Source organism: Adiantum capillus-veneris, unplaced genomic scaffold (assembly GCF_014529385.1).
Source record: "Adiantum capillus-veneris isolate H3 unplaced genomic scaffold, ASM1452938v2 Hic_scaffold_865, whole genome shotgun sequence".
Lineage (NCBI taxonomy): Eukaryota > Viridiplantae > Streptophyta > Polypodiopsida > Polypodiales > Pteridaceae > Adiantum > Adiantum capillus-veneris.
In genome coordinates this window covers 17,077-30,462 of record NW_028221840.1, presented here as the reverse complement: position 1 = coordinate 30,462, position 13,386 = coordinate 17,077, and the positions used below count along the sequence as shown (strand labels likewise).

The 13,386-nt window shown below is 44.8% G+C and overlaps 1 long non-coding RNA gene across 2 annotated transcripts in view; it reads left to right on the top strand.

The window, feature by feature from the left end:
* Positions 1-13,124, top strand: part of LOC147416516 (uncharacterized) — a 44,030-nt gene extending 30,906 nt beyond the window's left edge. For both annotated transcript variants that reach the window (XR_015187507.1, XR_015187506.1), the window contains exon 2: positions 8,764-13,124. This is a non-coding gene — a long non-coding RNA (uncharacterized LOC147416516). The remainder of the gene's footprint in view (positions 1-8,763) is intronic.
* Positions 13,125-13,386: the final 262 nt, after the last annotated feature.

Here is a 13,386-nt window from a genome sequence, read left to right as displayed (position 1 = left end):
GAACTGAACTTAACTGAACCCTAGTCATGAAGTAGCTTGGCCACGTATACATAGGGTTAGATGTGCACGTGACATTGAAGACATGTTGCATTACACAAGATGCGGATATGGGCAAAAGAATTTGTCACAAATTGGTGACGTGGCTGCCTTGTACACACATGGCTGCCCTGTACATGCACACACCCGTCCCTGTTGGAAAGGCTGACGCGGCAGCTCTTCGGAACCCACACTGTTTTGTTGACGTGGTAGGCCTGTACGGCAGTGCCAGAAAAAGCGGATGATGTGGCTGGCAGTATGGAAAAGCACACGCTGATGTCTGGCTGTTTTTCTACGCAAATTTAAGTTGGAAAAGTTTACGCAAATGTTGCTTTAGTTTCCACTCAAAGTTTGAAAGAGAGAGAGAGGGCTTTATTTTTTAAAAGCTGCTTTATTTTTAATGGGCAGCTTTTGGGGCTCTGCGTGTGGCATCCCTTGTAACTTTTTATAAGTGTGGCTTGGCCTCTCACTTCTCAAAGCATCTGGACGTAGAGTCTGAGAGTGAGACCCAGCCACTCAATGTACATTGTGCAACAAATTAATACAGAAAGAAATACCGAAAGGGGCTCGAGTTTTTGGGGCCAACATCTCTTCGCCAGCCAGTGTCGATTCAATTGTGAATTGTGAACTGTTTTGAAGTGAATCTGTGCTGTTTCGCGGTAGAATCTCGACTTGGAGTGTCTAAGTCTGTTATAGGGGTATCAGAGCGCGGCCGATTTCTCTTCTACAGGGAAATCCGATCCTTCTTACGTGGCACTTATGGATTTTGACAGAGATCAATCGATTCCTTCTGCATCTGGAGATGCGGGAAGAGATCATGAAGAAGATTCACGTGAGTACGGCCCACCTCGGCCTACTCCGGCGGAGCTTGAAGAGATGGGTACTCAAGAAACCTCCTACTCCAAGGATGTTTACTGAGCAAGAATTAGAAGAGGTGGTTGATGCACGGATTTCTTAGCTTGTTGACGTGCAGAACAAAACTAAAAAGCATGACAAAAAGCAGAAGAAAGAAACCGACTTCTCGGGTTATTTGGGTCGTCAATCTACTTTTGCAAAATTTATGACCCAGACCTCCTTCGACGAGGTGTATGCACAGTGGAAGCAAACTACGGAACCAACCCCCAAACTGATACTCAAGAAACCTCCTACTCCAAGGATGTTTACTGAGCAAGAATTAGAAGAGGTGGTTGATGCACGGATTTCTTAGCTTGTTGACGTGCAGAACAAAACTAAAAAGCATGACAAAAAGCAGAAGAAAGGAATTGACTTCTCGGGTTATTTGGGTCGTCAATCTACTTTTGCCTCGGCAAGAAAGCAGAAGAAGCGTGTGCGGTTTGAAGGATTACCTTCTTCTTCTTCTTCTTCTTCGTGTCACGAGGACGTGGCAGCTGCTAACCTTAGTTGTTGGTTTCTTTCTAATGATTTTTGTTTTATTTTTGAGATCCTCTTTTTGAAGTTGCAAATGGTCGGACATTGTATGGCCAATGTGAACGGTAGTTTCACCCGCAGACGGGAAGTTGGACGGCATTGGAATTTGTTTCGTACAGTAAGAGGATGTCTAGGCTCAGTGCAAGGTCATGTAGGTCCCACCGTCGCACTTAGCAAGTTGGTGGATATTAGGAAGTGAACTCAATAAAAGGCATAAAGTCAAGGTGGAATCACCAACAGAAAGTATCCAATAGTTGGGCCACATTGCACTTTTGGATGCGGTCCCAATGAGGATAGATGGTTAGATGACCATTGGGAGCCCAACGGAAGCATCTCCTAAAATTTAGGAAACTGCTATTTTGGGCCGTGAAATGTGTTCGCGTCATTACCTTTGGAATGACACTGGGAACATTTTACAACTCTGTCGCGAAGTCAATTGGGCAACTGGTCGGGAGATTTTTAGGCGGCAACCCTGAAACAAGAAAATGCGTGTAATTGTGCCAAGTGGCACATTTCTGTGCACTTTCCTCATGCAAGAGAAGGTAGCGCTGAATTTATAGCTGGGAGGCTCATTTTGGAGTTCTCTGTCACAGGTTAAGAGCTATGAAGTGCTTCCTTTCCCCTCTATGTACAGTGTGGTGCTAGGAGTGATCCTGTGCACACGATACACTGCTCTCTCTCTCTCTCTCTCTCTCTCTCTCTCTCTCTCTCTCTCTCGCCTACGTGCAGTTATGTGATGCCCCACAAGAGGGCTTTTCATTTAATTGATGTATAGTTGTGTGGGTTCATGCACGATTGCCGAGGCAAGAGCCTCTTGCATAGGTACTGGATTAGCTAGTGGCTAATCCCCTGCAGGTACATGTGAATTCGGCGTATGCGTCGTGAAAGTCATCTATTGCGTGGGGATATTGTCTGTGAAGCGTCCTAGTATAGTTATGTTGCCAAAATCGGCCCAGAACAGGTGGATTTCAGCCCGGATTATGCGGGACAGCTCGTAGGAAATCACTGGTTTTATTCCCTCTGTTGAAGTAAAAAGAAATACCGAAAGGGAAGCCAATATTGGGGCCTACAGGTTGTCGGCGTCTGCTCGGAGCATTCTAGCTTCCTAGCCTTGTGTGTGCTTAAGTGTTAATTCCCATCAGAGGTTTCCTTTGCACGTTCTCTCTGTGTGTGTCTAAAGTAAAGAATTTCGGGTGAAAGCCAAAGCCTATCGCCCCACGGGCCGGTTTCACTTGGAGTTCTTCTAGCTCTTTCGATTTGAGCGAAGAAGATAGAAAAGGCAAAAAGCGAAGTAAAAAGCAACTCTTCGGAGAGGGCAAGAAAAAGGCAAAGAAGTCTAAATCTCGCCCAGTTTCGAACAATTCTACGGAGGACTCGTCTTTGGATAGTTCGGACTCCGATGACCGCAGATTCTATGCAAGGAAGAAGAATTTTTACAAAGCCTACCAGTATGACTTTCTCGAAGATAAAAGCAAGAAAGTCCGAGAGTTCAAGAAGGTGACAGTCAATTAAATTTGACACATTTTCTGGATTTCGAGATGCTTTGAAGGCTTGTGGGTGACTACCATGGGTCTATACCTTGCACTTTCCTTCAAGGGTAAATCTGGGCTTATCCTGGATTCATCTAGGTATATTTTTAGTTGTATTGCAAACATGCAGACTTCACATTGTGAAGTTTTTGTCCGAGTTACGACGAGTTGATATTGTGCTAATTCTTTCTATCTTTTGTGGTGCGTATGCCCTATCAACTACCTCATTTTTGTGATAATTTTTCCGATTTAATGCTTCTTTTAGTGCTAGGCTTCATTATGGCTGAGTCTGCCCTTGATCTCCCTAGTCATGACAGAAACTCAGCACGCTGAACTTTGTGTTGATGTATGCTCATGTGCGTGCGTGCGTGTGGTGTGTGTTGTGTTGGGGAGCATATGTTAGTACCTAGTTCTACACCCACTATTGGGCACTGACGACGTTTGTGGGGATGTCGTGGTATTTAGTCAATACTATGCATGATGGAGCTGATGGTTATATTGTCTTGTGGGTGACTACCATGGGTCTATACCTTGCACTTTCCTTCAAGGGTGAATCTGGGCTTATCCTGGATTCATCTAGGTATATTTTTTAGTCGTATTGCGGACATGCAGACTTCACATTGTGAAGTTTTCGTCCGAGTTACGACCAGTTGATATTGTGCTAATTCTTTCTATCTTTTGTGGTGCGTATGCCCTATCAACTACCTCATTTTTGTTCTAATTTTTTCGATTTAATGCTTCTTTTAGTGCTAGGCTTCATTATGGCTGAGTCTGCCCTTGATCTCCCGAGTCATGACATAAATTTAGCACGCTAAACTTTGTGTTGATGTATGCTCATGTGTGTGTGTGCGTGTGGTGTGTGCTGTGTTGGGGAGCATATGTTAGTACCTAGTTCTACACCCACTATTGGGCACTGACGACGTTAGTGGGGATGTCGTGGTATTTAGTCAATACTATGCATGATGGAGCTGATGGTTATATTGTCTTGTGGGTGACTACCATGGGTCTATACCTTGCACTTTCCTTCAAGGGTGAATCTGGGCTTATCCTGGATTCATCTAGGTATATGCTTTGAAGGCTTTCATACAACAATTTGACATAGCTTTCTCTGGAGGGTGTTACTCAGAGCACTCCAAGATTCGGAGGACTACCTCTTATTGCAGGGGAAATGCTCAAACTTGGTGGTCCACGCTTCTATTGAACAAGAAAGCGCCAATTAAATGGCTGAGGCTTTTTATTTCTTTCTGGTTGACTCGGGAGTACGAACGTGACATACGAACTAGTTGGAACCATCTTCGGATGACCAAGAGAGATTCATTGGACGCTTATTGCGAGAGATTCTGGAGCTCTTTTCTACCAGTCTCTTCACTTAAGAAGATCTCGTTCAAAGAACAGATTGAGCGGTTTACCTTGGGACTTTCTACAGAGATCCGAGATCACTGCTTAGAGCAAAAGTCAGATTCCATTTAGGAATTCATGCGAAACGGGGTTTTACCATTCACTAAGGCAGTTTGATGTACCCACAGATGAAATCATGATGCAAAGGACCGAACAAACTTCGAACAATGAAAGTAGAAAGAAGAAGAGCAACCTAGAAAAGAAAGAAAAGGATGCACCACCCAAGCTTACTCTTCGAGAGAGAGCTCTCTACATCAAAGAGAGAAAGCGCTTTGGATGCAGGGAAATTGAGCATATCTCCGCGAAGTGCCCTAAAAAGGCACAGAAAGAACAGAACAACAAGGATGAAGATAGTTCTGAGAGTTCGAAAGCAGCTGAGGAACGTGGACAAAAAGGCAAGATGAAAGCAGGGCTGGCTCTAGATTGCATGGGTACTGACCCAAGCACGATTGATGAGAGTACAGAACTTTGCCGAGCTTGGGGCAGAGTGAAAGACCAGGAAGCCCTGATTTTCTTTGATGGAGGAGCCAAGGCAAACTTCATTTTACCTGAATTGCCGGCGCGGCTCGAGATCACACCCAATCGGATGGGAGCACTAGCAGAGGCAGTCTAGTGGCACATGGCAGGGACGTAGCCATTACACGTGTCATTGGCAAATTTCGGTTGCATTGTCATGTGTATTTGGGACACGAGGACTTCTACATAATGCCCTTGGAAGGTTGTGATGTCCTCTTGGGAATTCCCTGGTACCATATGAACAACGCCGTGGTCGTCTATCGGGCGAGAAAAGCGACTTTGACTACAGAGAAGGGCCGAACCATTGTACTTGATGTGAAACTTAAGGGCGAGTCTGTCCCTATTGTATCGGCTTCGGCCGTTTCAAAATTAATAAAATCCAGTCTGTTTGTTTACTCTTATCTTTTTGAGAGAGTTGAGTGATGAGAATAGGACAAATATGTCAGAATGTGATAAAGAATGCCAAGATTTTCTCCACACTCAAGCCGATTGCTTTTAGAGGGCCTGCCAGGCGAGTTACCACCCGCTCGTCTTGAGGATCATATCATTGATCTGATACCTGGAAGCACACCACCGAATCGGCCACCTTACCATGTAAGCCAAGCCCAGAATGAAGAGAATATGAACTAAGTGAAAGACCTCTTGGAAAAGGGTCTTGTCCAGCCTAGTACTTCACCGCATTGCTCTTCAGTGTTGTTGGTTTTGAAGAAAGACTGATCTTGGAGAATGTGCATCGATTATAGAGCTCTCAACAAAATCACCATGAAGAACAGATTTCCGATTTCTATGATCAATGATATTCTACAGGGATCCTCGTGCTTTAGCAGGATCGATGTGAAGAGCGGATATCATCAGATCCGAATCGCGCCAAGAGATGTCTACAAGACAGCTGGGAGATGTCTACAAGACAGCTTTTCGGACGACTTTTGGGTTATTTGAGTTTTTGGTGATGCCCTTTGGGCTAACCAATGCTCCTGCGACATATAACCGGATGATGGACATGATTTTCGAGAGTATAGACTATTTGTTTGCACTTTCTTTGGCGACATCATTGTTTTCTCCCAACGATGAGACAGAACATAGAGAACATGTGCTACAAGTCTTTCAGGCATTACAAGATCACAAGTTGGTGATTAATGCGAAGAAAAGTGAATTTTTCCTACTAGAGATACACTTTTTGGGACACATTGTGTCAGCAACAGGAGTGCAGATAGACCCAGCCAAGATAGAGACTATCCGTGATTGGCCCGATTTGAAGAATGTCCATGAAGGCAGAAGCTTCTTGGGCTTGTGTTCGTACTATAGGCGGTTCATTAGAAAGTTTGCAGAGCTTGCTTCCCCTTTGCATATTTTGACACAGAAAGGAGTCCCTTTCTCGTGGGGACCCACAGAGGTGACTGCCTTTCAAACACTGAAAGAGAAATTGACTACAGGACCAATTTTGACTTTGCCGGACTTGTAGAAGTCATTTGAAGTATATTGTGATGCTCGTGGTCGTAGTCTGGGTGCGGTCTTAATGCAAGAAGGTTATGTCATTGCCTATGAGAGCCGATTGTTGTCAAGGCCTGAATTACAACACAGACTTATGAGAAAGAGCTTTTGGCGGTTATCCATGCTCTTACTCAGTGGTGACATTACTTACTCGGAGCGGATTTTACTGTCTTCACAGAGCATCAGAGTTTACGCTACTTCTTGTCACAAAAGCAGCTATTAGAAAAGCAGATGCAGTGGGCGAACATCTTGTCATAGTTTCACTTCCAGATTGTCCATGTGCAGGGACAAAAGAATTTGGTGGCAGATGCTTTGCCCTGGAAGCCGTTGGTTCTGGCTATTTCTGCGATTCATCATAGGAACTTCGAGGATACGGTCGATCAGTATGCCACAGATACAGATTTTGCAGATATTTTCACTCGGATACGGAATAGGGAGATAGTAGCGGGATATTCCATTCGAGATGGCTACTTGATGAGGAAAACCATGTTCTTCGTTACACAGCCGTTGATGGAAAAGGTTACGACCGAATGCCACTGTCCACCTTTTACGGGTCACTGCGGCATTGCTACCACCTTGAAAGGGCTAGAGAGATACTTCTTTTGGCCGAGACTCAAGAAGGATGTGGACGATTTTGTACATAGTTGCTTGGTATGCCAGAAGGTCAAGTTTGACATGCATAAAGCATAGGGATTGTTACAGTCTTTGCCCCTACCCACCCGCCCCTGGGAAAGTATTGCGATGGATTTCATTTTTGATTTCCCACGAACACAGAGTGGTCATGATGGTATCTGGATTGTTATTGATAGATTTAGCAAGCAGGCTCATTTCATTGCAGTGAAGAAAACAGTCAAGCCGGATCACTTAGCGAGACTGTTTGTGGCCCAGATCTTCAGATTACATGGTATGCCCGAGACGATTGTCTCAGACAGGGACCCCAGATTCACGAGTTTGTTTTGGAAGGCTATTTCGGAGAACATTGGCACGTGGTTGTAGTTCTCGTAATCTTTCCACCCACAAACTGACGAGCAATCTGAGATTGCCAATTCAGTGGTACTAGATTTATTGAAGTCTTACATTTCGAATTAGAAGACTCAATGGGAAAAGTATTTACCTTTGGTGGAATTTGCCTACAATAACACGATACACTCTTCGACGGGGAAGGCGCCATTTAGATTATTGAACGTGCTATGAAGGTTCCACCCTTCCTAAGCACGAAAGATAAGATTTTTGAAGCCAATGAGTACACGCGTGACTTGGACACAACTTTTGTCAAGGTCCGCGAGGCTTTGCAGAAATCTCAAGAAAGATAGAAAAAGGTAGCAAATCTCCATTGTCGCGATTTGAAATTGAAGGAGAACGATTGGGTGCTCTTATGTTTTGAGAAGGCATGCCTGAGAAAGAAAAAGAGAAAGGAGAGGCTTTTTCCAAAGTTTAGTATGTGATACTAAACTTTGGATACTACGGACCTTTCCAGATCTCCGAAAAGATAAATGATGTCTTCTTTAGATTGAAGCTGCCCGACACTTGGAGGATTCACAATGCTTTTCATGTGAGTCTCTTGAAGCCTTTTAAAGACGATGTACCCGAAGATGGGAAGCCTAATGAGCAACCCAAAGTGGAAGAAAACGAGGAGATTCTTGTTTCCGAACAGATATGGGCACATAAAGACAGAAAGATTAAGGGTAAAGCGATAAGGCAGTTCTTGGTTGAATTCAAGAACTATCTTGCATTTGATGCGAAGTGGATAGAGGAGGAGGACCTAGCATATACACCTTTGATTGTGAATCTTTACCTTGAAGCATTTGGATTAGCATAGTCTATTCTAAATGGAACCCAGAATTCAGCTTGGGCGGAATCTAATGTAGCGGGTATGCACAAGAGGGGAGTTGCTCCGCTCCTTCGTCAACATATTGCCTCTGTTTTTGATATTAAAGTCACTGATGTGTCTTTGAGTTTCAGGGATACTGTGAGTTGACAGTATTCTGCTGTAATGACTTTATGAGCTGGAATTCCAGTTAATATGATACTGATTTGTTCTTGACTTGTTTAAGTGCAGGAATTGATAGACGAAATGACTGCAACATTTTGGTCTAAATGATCTCGATAGACATGGTTGCAATAGGGATTAGTAAATCGGGCATCTGTGAGGTCCTGAGTGGATCTAGATGTGATTGCTATGTTGCCGATAAATCATGGTCTAAGATCCGAATGAATTTGTGAATGTGATTTGTCATGTGATGTCAAGAGATGTCTTGTGATGTGACTGTCGATTGGTACATGTGCTAGATGTGTTTTTCCTAGTGCGTCGGTACTAACAGTCAATGTCTGCTAAGACAGTTTATGGCTTCTGTCTGTTTTGCAGGCGTAATCGAGGGTGATTACAATGCTTTCAAGAGGGAGGTATGTCACAAATTGGTGACGTGGCTGCCCTGTACACACATGGCTGCCTTGTACACGCACACACCCGCCCCTGGTGGAAAGTCTGACGTGGCAGCTCTCTGGAACCCACGCTGTTATGCTGACGTGGCGTGTACGGCATCGTAGGGGATGATGTGGCTGGCAGTACGGAAAAGCACACGCTGATGTCTGGCTGTTTTTCTACGCAAATTTAAGTTGGAAAAGTTTACGCAAATGTTGCTTTAGTTTCCACGCAAAGTTTGAGAGTAGGAATTTATTTTTTAAAAGTTGCTTTATTTTCAATGGGCAGCTTTTGGGGCTCTGCTTTTGGCATCCCTTGTAACTCTTTATAAGTGTGGCTTGGCCTCTCACTTCTCAGAGCATCTGGACGCAGAGTCTGAGAATGAGACCCAGCCACTCCGTGTACTTTGTGCAACAGATTAATACAAAAAGAAATACCGAAAGGGGCGCGAGTCTTTGGGGCCAACATCTCCAGGCACGGAACTCCGCAGGGCCAGTGTCGAATCAATTGTGAACTGTGAACTGTTTTGAAGTGAATCTCTGTTGTGTCGTGGTAGAATCTCGACTTGGAGTGTCCAAGTCTGCTCACAGAATTCACGATGATATTGTCAACCGGGGTTTGTTTAAAGAAAATGACGTGCTTGGCACAGCCTTGGTCGACATGTATGCCAAATGTGGTGCACTTCATAAAGCACAAAAAGTGCTTGAGGAGCTTCCTGTCCGGGATGTCATTGTCTATTGGAATTCTCTGATTTGCGGGGTTTGCCCAACTTGGGCACGCCCAAAAAGTTATGGGCTGTTTTTAGCTGATGCAAAGCAAGGGTGTCTCTCTAGACGCAATTCTTCAGCGGTTTTATATTCAACGCACGTGAGACCAAGCAAAACGGTGATACTCCCCTGGTCGACATGTATGCCAAATGTGGTGCTCTGCATAAAGCACACAAAGTGCTTGAGGATCTTCCTGTCTGGGATGCCGTCATCTCTTGGAATGCAATGATTTGCAGGATCTACCAAACTTGGGTAGGGCCAAGAAGCTCTGAGCTGTTTTTGGTGGATGCAAAGTGAGGGTGTGTCTCGAGATGCAATCACACGCGCCTGCATCTTGGAGGCAAGGGTCAGCTCCGGGCTGTTTTCAGCAGATGCATAGAGAGGGGGTCTCTCCAAATGCAAACAAGTACACTTGCACCTTAAAGGCATGTGCCATTACACAAGATGCTGATATGGGCAAAAGAATTCACGATAATAGTGTCAGCCGGGTTTGTTGAAAGAAAACAACATGCTTGGTAGTGCCTTGGTCAACATGTATGCCAAATGTGGTGCACTTCATAAAGCACAAAAAGTGCTTGAGGAGCCTCCTGTCCGTAATGTCGTCATCTCTTGAGATGCACTGATTTGCGGGATATGCCTAACTTGGAAAGGGCCAAGAAGCTCTGGGCTGTTTTCGGTGGAGGGTGTCTTCCAGATGCAATCACATATGCTTGCATCATGAAGGCAAGGGTCAGCCAGCTCCAGGCTGTTTTCAGCGATTGCAGAGAGAAGGCATCTCTGCAAATGCAATCATGTACACTTGAAGGCATGTGGCATTACACAAGATGCAGATATGGGCAAACAAATTTGCTATGATATTGTCAAACAAATTCGCTGTTGAACTCTCGGCATTGCCCTGGTCGACATACATGCCAGATGTGGTGCACTTTATAAACCACAGAAAGTGCTTGAGGAGCTTCCTGTCCGAGATGTCGTCGTCTCTTGGAAAGCATTGATTTGTGGGATCTACCCAACTTGGGCACGACCAAGAAGCTTTGGGCTGTTTTCGGCGGATGCGAAGTGAGGGTGTCTTTCAAGATGCAATCACATGCGCTTGGATCTTGAAGGCAAGGGTCAGCTCCGGGCGGGCATCTCTCCCAATGCAACCACGTATACTTGCGCCTTGACGGCATGTGGCATTACACAAGATGCTTTTATGGGCAAAAGAATTCGCGATGATATTGTCCACCGGGGTTTGTTGAAAGAAAACGTTGTGCTTGGCACTCCCTTGGTCAACATGGATGCAAAATGTGGTACACTTCATAAAGCACACAAAGTGCTTGAGGATCTTCCTGTCCGGGATGTCATCGTCTCTTGGAATGCAATGATTTGCGGGATCTTTCGAACTTGGGCAGGGCCAAGAAGCTTTGGGCTGTTCTTGGCGGATGCGAAGCGAGGGTGTTTCTCTAGATGGAGATTTGTTTTATTCTCTGATTTGCGGGATTTGCCCAACTTGGGCATGGCCAAGAAGTTATAGGCTGTTTTCAGCTGATGCAAAGCAAGGGTGTCTCTCTAGAAGCACTTCATCAGCGGTTCCATATTCAACGCACATGAGACCAAGCAAGATGGTGATACTGCCTTGGTGGACATGTATGCCAAATGTGGTGCACTGCATAAAGCACACAATGCGCTTGAGGATCTTCCTGTCTGGGATGTCGTCGTCTCTTGGAATGCAATGATTTGCAGGATCTACCAAACTTAGGTAGGGCCAAGAAGCTCTGAGCTGTTTTTGGTGGATGGGAAGCGAGGGTGTGTCTCAAGATGCAATCACATGCGCGTGCAACCTGGAGGCAAGGGTCAGCTCCGGGCTGTTTTCAGCAGATGCAGAGAGAGGGCGTCTCTCCAAATGCAAACAAGTACACTTGCACCTTCAAGGCATGTGGCATTACACAAGATGCTGATATGGGCAAAAGAATTTGCGATAATAGTGTCAGTCGGGTTTGTTGAAAGAAAACAACATGCTTGGCAGTGCCTTGGTTGACATGTATGCCAAATGTGGTGCACTTCATAGAGCACACGAAGTGCTTGAGGAGCCTCCTGTCCGGAATGTCGTCGTTATGTCTTGAGATGCACTGATTTGCGGGATATGCCCAACTTGGAAAGAGCCAAGAAGCTCTGGGCTGTTTTCGGCGGAGGGTCTCCCTCCAGATGCACTTACATACGCTTGCAATATGAGTGCAAGGGTCAGCAAGCTCCGGGCTGTTTTCAGCGAATGTAGAGAGGAGGCATCTCTGCAAATGCAATAATGAACACTTGAAGGCATGTGGCATTACACAAGATGCAGATATGGGCAAACAAATTCGCTATGATATTGTCAGTCGATGGTTGTTAAAAAAAAAACATCGTGCTTGGCATTGCCTTGGTCAACATGCATGCCAAATGTGGTGCACTTCATAAAGTGCTTGAGGAGCTTCCTGTCCGAGATGTCGTCGTCTCTTGGAAAGCATTGATTTGCGGGATCTACCCAACTTGGGCACGACCAAGAAGCTCTGGGCTGTTTTTGGCGGATGCGAAGCGAGGGTGTATTTCGAGATGCAATCATATGCGCGCTTGGATCTTGAAGGCAAGGGTCAGCTTCGGGCGAGCATCTCTCCCGATGCAACCATGTATACTTGTGCCTTGACGTCATGTGGCATTACACAAGATGCTTTTATGGGCAAAAGAATTCACGATGATATTGTCAGCCGGGGTTTGTTGAAAGAAAATGTCGTGCTTGGCACTCCCTTGTCAACATGTATGCCAAATATGGTACACTTCATAAAGCGCACAAAGTGCTTGAGGGTCTTCCTGTCTGGGATGTCATCATCTTTTGGAATGTAATGATTTGCGGGATCTTTCGAACTTGGGCAGGGCCAAGAAGCTTTTGGGCTGTTCTTGGCGGATGTGAAGCGAGGGTGTTTCTCTAGATGGAGTCACATGCGCTTGCATCTCTAAAGCACGAGGCAGCTGTTTTCAGCTTCTCATCTCACACTTGGATGACGCTTAGTCGAACGTCTCTCTCTCTCTCTCTCTCTCTCTCTCCAATGTGTTGGGAGCCTACACCACTCCTTCCACATGAAATTATGTGATAGGAATTTTTTGTGAGCTCCTTACATCCAAGTCTCATAAATATTATGTGTCACGGTAAAGAGCGAGCGGGATCCGCTTTTGAAACTTTTGCGTATCACAAGAAAAGGTGTCTTTCCAGGAGATCTGGGTACAATGCTTCATTTTGGTAATCGGCTATTGAATACTTGGAAGCTAGAAAGCAAGAGCAGCTAACAATTTGAGCAGAATAGTCAGGTTTCCAAGGTTGAAGTTATGTCATGGGTCACACTTAATGTAGAGTATGCCAATATGATTAGGGTCTAAATTTTTTTTGGGAGTATTTAGCCTTCTTTTTGGAAAGTTGTGATGATTGTGTCAAATTATTTTCGAAAATTCAAACATGCCTTTGCATAGAGATGAAACAAAATGAAACAAAATGTTATATCCATGCCTCCAAAAGGCCATTATGATCTATGAGACCAAAAGTAGAGAGAGAGAGAGAGAGAGAGAGAGAGAGAATATACTTTTTTTGATTTGCTTTATGAAATTTGCGAGGAGGAAGGGGCTTGAGGGTAAGAGGGGCCATGTTGCCGCCGAAGGCGGCACTGTTTTACTAGTGTTACTTAATGTTACTTAGTGTAGAGCTGATCAAATGTTCATTGTTAATACTTTCTTCAGCTAGGTTCTCTCTTTGAAACTTAAGGAATTAACATGATAAAAGAATTCACTTACA